The 7,443-nt window shown below is 34.4% G+C and overlaps 1 non-coding gene across 1 annotated transcript; it reads left to right on the forward strand.

The window, feature by feature from the left end:
- Positions 1-1,258: 1,258 nt before the first annotated feature.
- On the forward strand, positions 1,259-1,365 carry LOC121217492 (small nucleolar RNA R71). Its single transcript, XR_005913574.1, has one exon. It is a non-coding gene; the product is annotated as a small nucleolar RNA R71 (small nucleolar RNA).
- Positions 1,366-7,443: the final 6,078 nt, after the last annotated feature.

Below are 7,443 nucleotides of genomic sequence, written 5' to 3' on the forward strand. Positions count from 1 at the left end.
GCTCATCCTAGTCTGTTTGGGTTTACCGGGACCTAGTCGTTTAAACATTTTATACGGCATAACATTTATACTTGCTCCTAGATCAGCTAAAGCATTATTCACAGATAGACTACCAATTAAACAAAGAATTGTAAAACTCCCTGGATCTTTTAATTTGTTAGGTAGTTCATTCTTTAGAATAGCTGAGCAGACTGCATTGAGTTCCACATGCAATGTAGCGTCTAATTTCCTTTTATTGCTTAGAAGTTCCTTTAAGAATTTTGCTGAGTTGGGCATCTGCGAAAGAACTTCAATAAAGGGTAAGTTAATATGTAATTTCTTTAAGAGTTTGACAAACTTACCGAATTGTTCTTCTGTTCTGTCTTTCATCATCGCTTTAGGATATGGCACACGAGGTTCATGATTTGTACTTACCTGTTTGGGATCATTATTGTTTACCTCTTCTCGTCCTTTGTTCATTGCGTTGTCTTGCTATAATCCTAGCTCAAGTGTAATGAATCCTTCCTTATCTTGGGCACTAATTGCATTGAGGTGTTCCCTCAGATTAGGTTCAGTATTACTTGGTAGGCTACCTTATGGTCATTCGGAGATTAGTTTGGACAGCTGGCCTATCTGAGTTTCGAGTCTTTGGATCGATGCTTGTTGATTCTTAAGTGCTGTCTCGGTATTTTGGAAACAGGTTTTAACACCGAGATAAATTTAGAAAGCATCTCTTCAAGGTTTTGGTTTTTTCTCCTGTTGATAAGGTGACTGTTGAAAACCCTGAGGATTTTGTGGCTTTGGATTTCCTTGACCTCCCCAGGAAAAATTTGAGTGGTTCCTCCAACTTGCATTATAAGCATTACTGTATGGATTATTTTGAGATCTAAAGTTATTGTTACCCATATAGTTGACTTATTCCTCTTCAGTTGTAGGATTGAAGGATTTGTATTTTGTATGCACACCTCTTCCGCTTGAGTCACACCTCATTACTGGATGTACCTGTGTAGAACCAAGTAAACTGTCAATTTTTTTATTAAGAAGTTCTACCTGATTTGAGAGCATGGTGATTGAATCGATGTTACAGACGCCGACTGTTTTCATTGGCTTTGTCCTCATAACTTGCCACTGATAGTTATTCAATGACATCTCCTCTATAAATTCATAGGCATCTTCCGGTGTTTTATTTTTGATGGTTCCGCCAGCAGCTGCGTCAATCATTTGTCTTGTCGAGGGATTCACACCATTGTAAAATGTTTGAACTTGCAGCCAAAATGGTAACCCATGGTGAGGGCACCTTCTCAGTAAGTCATTGTATCTCTCTCATGCATCGTAAAGTGTTTCTAAATCCATCTGCACAAAAGAAGAGATATCATTACGTAATTTAGCCGTTTCAGCTGGCAAAAAATATTTTAGTAAAAATTTCTAGGTTATTTGTTCCCAAGTAGTGATAGACTCTCGTGGTAACGAGTTCAACCACTGTTTAGCTTTGTTTCTCAGTGAAAAGGGAAATAACCGAAGACGAATGGCATCATCAGCAACGCCATTGATTTCGAATGTATCACAAAATTCAAGAAAATTCACCAAGTGCATGTTGGGATCCTCATCCTACAAGCCATCAAACTGAACAAACTGTTGTATCATCTGAATTGTGTTAGGTTTTAGTTCGAAATTATTTGCAACAATAGCAGGTCTAACTATACTAGACTCATTTCCTGTTAAAAAAGGTTTAGCATAGTTATACATAGTAGGTGGAGCAGGATTTTGATTAGCTGCAATTGCAGGAGGCAGCTGATCGCCTGGATTTTCGGCCATCTCTTCGGTTGGGGTTTGAGTATCGTCTTCTCGCTAGCTCTCCATTTAGCGTAAACTACGCCTTATTTCTCTTTGATTTCTACGAACTGTGCAATCAATTTTTTCGTCAAAAAGTAATGGTCCTGATGGGTTTCTCCTAGTCAAAAACTATAAAACCTGCCAAGAGAGAGAAAAATTAAATTAATAAATAATAAAATAAAATAAAATTGCAAGAAAAATAAATGGCTAAAGTAATAAAAATTTATATTCCTAATATTTCAATTCCTCGACAACGGCGCCAAAAACTTGATCACGTGATTCGTAACAAATAATAAATATTTATAATGAAGATCAAACTTAGACTAACTATTATCACGACAAAAAGGCAAGCGCACCTATCAAAAAATAGTATAGTAATGGCAAGACCGGGATATCGTACCCAAGGGAACCAAAAGTACTAGTAATAACTATCTTTTTATTATCTAGCCTAAGAATAAAAGGGTTTGTTTATTAAACTAATTATCTAAACTAATTAACTAATTTAATTAAAGCAAAGAGAAAATTTGGAAAAAGACTTGAAGAAAAGCAATTAATGAAGTCGACACCCAAGGAATAATCCACCTAGATTTCACTTGTTAACTAACTCTGAATCGGAGATTTATTCACTTGACTTGATCCGTGAGACTCCCTAACCTATGTTATTATCCCTTTTGAGACTAATAACGTCTAACCCTTAGTTGAATTAATCGAAATTTCTTTCTTAATTAAAACCCCTAGGGAAGTAGTGAATCACTTTATGGACTCCCATATTAGGTTTCACCCTAATCCGGTAAAATCTCGTAACCCTATTTCTAGGCATTCAATCAACTCCGCTTAATTATGTCAAATCTACTCTTAGGCAGGGTCTATTCCTCCTCTGCATAAGCACATCAAATCATGAATTAATACCCGAAATATTGACTCAAGCATTAAGAGCACATAATTAAGAACAAATCAAGTATTTATCATACAATTCAAATAATAATAACAAGATCCATCATACGTTTTATCCCCCTTAGGTATCTAAGGGGTTTAGTTCATAATAAAATAAGAGTACATCTCAAAAGTATAAAAATAACAAAACATGAAGAAAACTCTAAAATCCCTGAAGGAATTCTAAGAGAGATCTTCAGTCTTGAAGTAGCTCTGACTTTTGGGATGGATCGTCTGGCTTTCTTCAAGTAATTCCTGGCGTGTGGTTCTATATTCCAGAAAAGTTCTGGAAGAGGCCCCCGTATTAGGTCACACTTAGGGTGTTTATATAGGCTTTGGATTAGCTATCTTCCTCCCTAAGTACCTTTTTTCGTGCAAAATACAATTCTTTGAAAAAGGGACACGTCCATGTACCACGATTGTGTGACGTGATTACCACGCCGTATGGGCTCAATGGCCAGGCCGTTTGAATCGTTAAAACCTTGGTCGACACCCTCGAAGGCCACAGGCATGTGAGATGCCCATGTGGCAAGGCTTAGGCCGTGTCATCTTCTCGATTTGGTCCGTTTTATCCCTTTTTAGCTCGTTTTTGGATCCTTTCAACTCTTGGTGCTCTCTTGAGCACAAAACATGAAATAACCGGATTAAGAGCACCAAAATCCAAAAATCTAGCAATAAACATCCATAAATATGCTAAGTATTTGAGGTATAGATATGTATAATTTGGCATTTATCAACCATGGACTTTGTTTCAGGACTACAGTTATCTCTACGGAAGAAAGATGCCATTTGGTTTATTTTTTATCGCTTAACTAAATCCACACATTTTATGCTTTTGTGGATAGATTATTCACTCGAGAAGTTGGCAGAGTTATATGTTGCAGAAATTGTTAGACTTCACAGGGTGCCGTCATCTATTATTTCCAATCGAGATCCAAGATTTATTTTTAGATTTTAGGCTAAATTCCAACATGCTTTAGGTACTCGATTTCATTTTAGTAATGCATTCCAACCTCAGACTGATGGTCAGTTTGAACGAGTGATACAAGTACTCGAGGATATGCTCTGATGTTGCATTTTAGAGTGTAAAGGTTGCTGGGAAAAATTTCTTCCGTTATTTGAATTCGCATATAATAATAGTTGCCAATCGAGTATTAAATGGCACCGTACAAAGCATTTTATGGTCAGAAATGCATAACTCCATTATACTAGACTGAATTAAGTGAGAAAAAGCTTTTGGTATTGATTTAATCCGAAAAACTAAAAAAAAAAGTCAATGTGATTTGAGATAGTTTAAAAATTGCTTTTGATCGTCAGAAGTCTTATGTTGATTTAAAAAGAAAATATATAGAATATCAAGTAAGTGACATAGTATTTTTAAAAGTATCACCCTAAAGGAAAGTCTTCTGTTTTGGTCGAAAAGGATAGTTCAGTCTAGGATTCATCGGGTTATAAGAGATAATTGAAAGAATTGGACTAGCAGCTTACCATCTGAATTAGAAATGATTCACAATGTGTTTCATATATCGATGTTGTGGCGGTAACGATCTGACCGTTCACATGTGATTTCGCCAGTCAACATTGAAATTCAGCCTAATATGTCACGCAGCAAGGAACCAATCAAAATTTTGTGTCGGAAAGTTCAAGAATTAAGAAATAAACGTATAGCTTTAGTTAAAATTCTATGGAATTGTCACGAGGTCAAGGAAGCTACATGGGAACCAGAAGAGGCTAAGAAATTGCAATACCTGAACCTATTTTCTGGTAAGATATTCAGGGATGAAAATTCTTTAAAGGGGAGAGTTGTAACAACCCATTTTTAGTGGTGTCAAAAATAATGGTTTCAAGACCACAATTCTGATGAGTGAGTAATATTTTAATGTCTATAGGATTATTTTAAGGTTGTACTAAATTTTCGTTAAGAAATTATAATGTTTAAATTGTTAATTAAGTAAAAAGGGCTAAATTGTAAGTGATGCAAAAATTGAATTCTAATAGCTAAAAGGGTTAAATAGCTATGAAATTTTAATCTAGTGGATTTAGATGGTAATTAAAACATATTTTAGGGTAGTGGATTGTGATTGAAATGTTTTAGTGTGATTTTAATAGTTTCTAAATGTTAGTTTAGTAATTTAATAATTAATGTTATGTTAACAAAACAAAAGTGAAAATTTGGTCATCATCTTCCCTCTTTTGGCTTACAAAAAACCAACTAACCATTGAAGGAGGGGAGAAAGCTTCGATTTTGAATTTTCCTCATGCATGGTAGGTATTTGAGCCCTGTTTTTAATGATTCTTATGTTTTTGAGCTCATTTTCACTTAAACTGTGTGGCATGGAAGTTTACAAAATTATTAAAGGTTGAGGGACTTACTATGATACAGTTTGGGTATGTTTTGATGTTAAATGGTATATTATTAAATTTGGTAGTTAAATGAACATGTTTTGTTAAATAAATTTTAAAAAATTTAAGGTTTAGGATTTATTTGTTAAAATGATAGATTTTATGTATATTTTTATGAATTGAGGAAATATGTGAGTTGATATAGGTAAGAGGAAAAATCAGTTAACATATGTTCGATAAGAAATGGTAAATTTGCAAGTTATGGTGTTAGGGATTAATTGTATAAAATTTAAAATGTTAAGGGTAAAATTATAATTAACAGTAAAAGGAGTTATAAGTTGTAAGTGGTTGTTTTAAGCTATTTGAAATACTTAATTGGATGAATTTCATATTTAGATTAAGGTACTAATCAACTGGACTTAGATCAAGGAAAAGCAAAAGCGGTGGATTAATCATCGACCTTGTTTTTACAACTGTTTTATCACGGTAAGTTCATATTTTATTTTATTATGTGTTGCAATTAAATTAGTAAGAATATTTGATAGTTTTCTTGTGTATGTAATTATGTTTTAATTTATAATATTGCCTTTAATTGTGAAAAGGAAAGGATTGGGATTTAATTACCTTATGATATGACACTTGAAAAGGAAAAGAGCATGGTTGAAAAACACCATGGCACTACATTCGGTATTTCTGAATTCTTGAAAAGGTTAAAAAGGTATATCCGAAATAGATATCAAATGAAAAGGTTGAAAAGGGTATATCTAAAATGGATATCAAATGAAAAGGTTGAAAAGGATATATGTGAAACGGATATCCAATTAAAAGGTTAAAAAAGCTTGTTAACCTAAAAGGGTTAACAAATGGAAAGGTTTGTTGAAAAGGATTTATGGTAAGAACCATTTAATAAAGGTTTGTATGAAACTTTGAATTGATTAAGTATGTAGTTACTAACTTGTGATGTGGTGAGTATAGGAAGAATTGTGCATATAGGTATTAAATGCTTGAATGGTTAATCAAGAAACCATGTTTTGGTAAGTTTGAGTTCTCTTAAACAAACTTACTAAGCATTATTGGCTATGTATTTGTTTTCCTTATTTTGTAGATCATCAGAAGCTTGAACAGTTGGAATCTTGTCAAAGATCTATCACACTATCCAACAACCATTTTAGTAGATTTTGAGTTATTTTGGCTATGGTTATAAATGGCATATATAGGGATTTTATGTCTGAAATTTAGTGTGTGTTATTTGATGAGCATGGCTTAGATATGTCTTTTGTGTACATAGTGTTTAAACTTAAAATGCTTACAAGTATGGATCATTTAGTCACTTTGATGAGTAAGCTAAGTTTATGTTTGGAACCATGATTACATGAGGTTACTATGGATGACATTTAAGTGTTTGGTAAGATGAAAGCACAAATTCATGTTATATAGATGAGTTATTTGGATGTGTACTTTATGGAACCAATAAGGGTACATTGGTTGAGTGAAGTAAATGAGATGTATATGTGTGACTTTGGTATGTTTTGGTCTTATTTAAGTGTGTTTTGAATAGGCAAAATGGTTGGCAAATGGTATGTTTGGGGTGTAAGAAAGAATTTTTAGTAAACTTGTGTTTTAAGGTACACTTTGGTACACACGGCCTAGGACACGGGTTGTCACACGGCCATGTGTCGCACACGACCTAGTCGCACAACTTTGCGTCTTTATTGTTGATAGTGCAGGTTTTACACAGTCTAAGACATGGTCTACCACATCGCCGTGACTCTTAAAATAGATTCAAGCACAACCTGCCACATGACCGTGTGGGCCCACATCAAATGTACAAATGGTTTGGCACACGTCCTACGGCGCAGTCGTGTGGCCGTATTTTGAATACACACACAGGCAAACATACGGGCAAACACATGGGCTAGGACACGACTGTGTGTCCTTACTTCGATTTCCCAAATGGTCTGGGCTATGTTACACGTCCGTGTGACCCATGTTTTCCCAATTTTTCATGTTTTTCTGAAAATTTTCATATTTGTTTGAATTGATTCCTGTTTGTTGTAAACTCATTCTTAGCGCCTCGAAGGCTTGATGTAAGGCCCAGTTATATATTTTTTTTATGATTGGAATGAGTTATAATAAATTACAAAATATATAGCATTGTTGTTATGTTTTGAAGTTAAGGTTCTGTTTTGTAAGCTAACGCTCTGTAACCCTAATTTAGCAATAGAGACAGGTTAGGGGTGTTACAACAAGAACTCAGTGAGTTTTCTTACTGGATAACTCAAAAATAAACCCCATCTTGCAGGGGTAGTAAATGAAAAGAACCTAAACACATTTTAACTCCCTGATCATTCCAGG

Source organism: Gossypium hirsutum, chromosome A02, assembly GCF_007990345.1.
Source record: "Gossypium hirsutum isolate 1008001.06 chromosome A02, Gossypium_hirsutum_v2.1, whole genome shotgun sequence".
Lineage (NCBI taxonomy): Eukaryota > Viridiplantae > Streptophyta > Magnoliopsida > Malvales > Malvaceae > Gossypium > Gossypium hirsutum.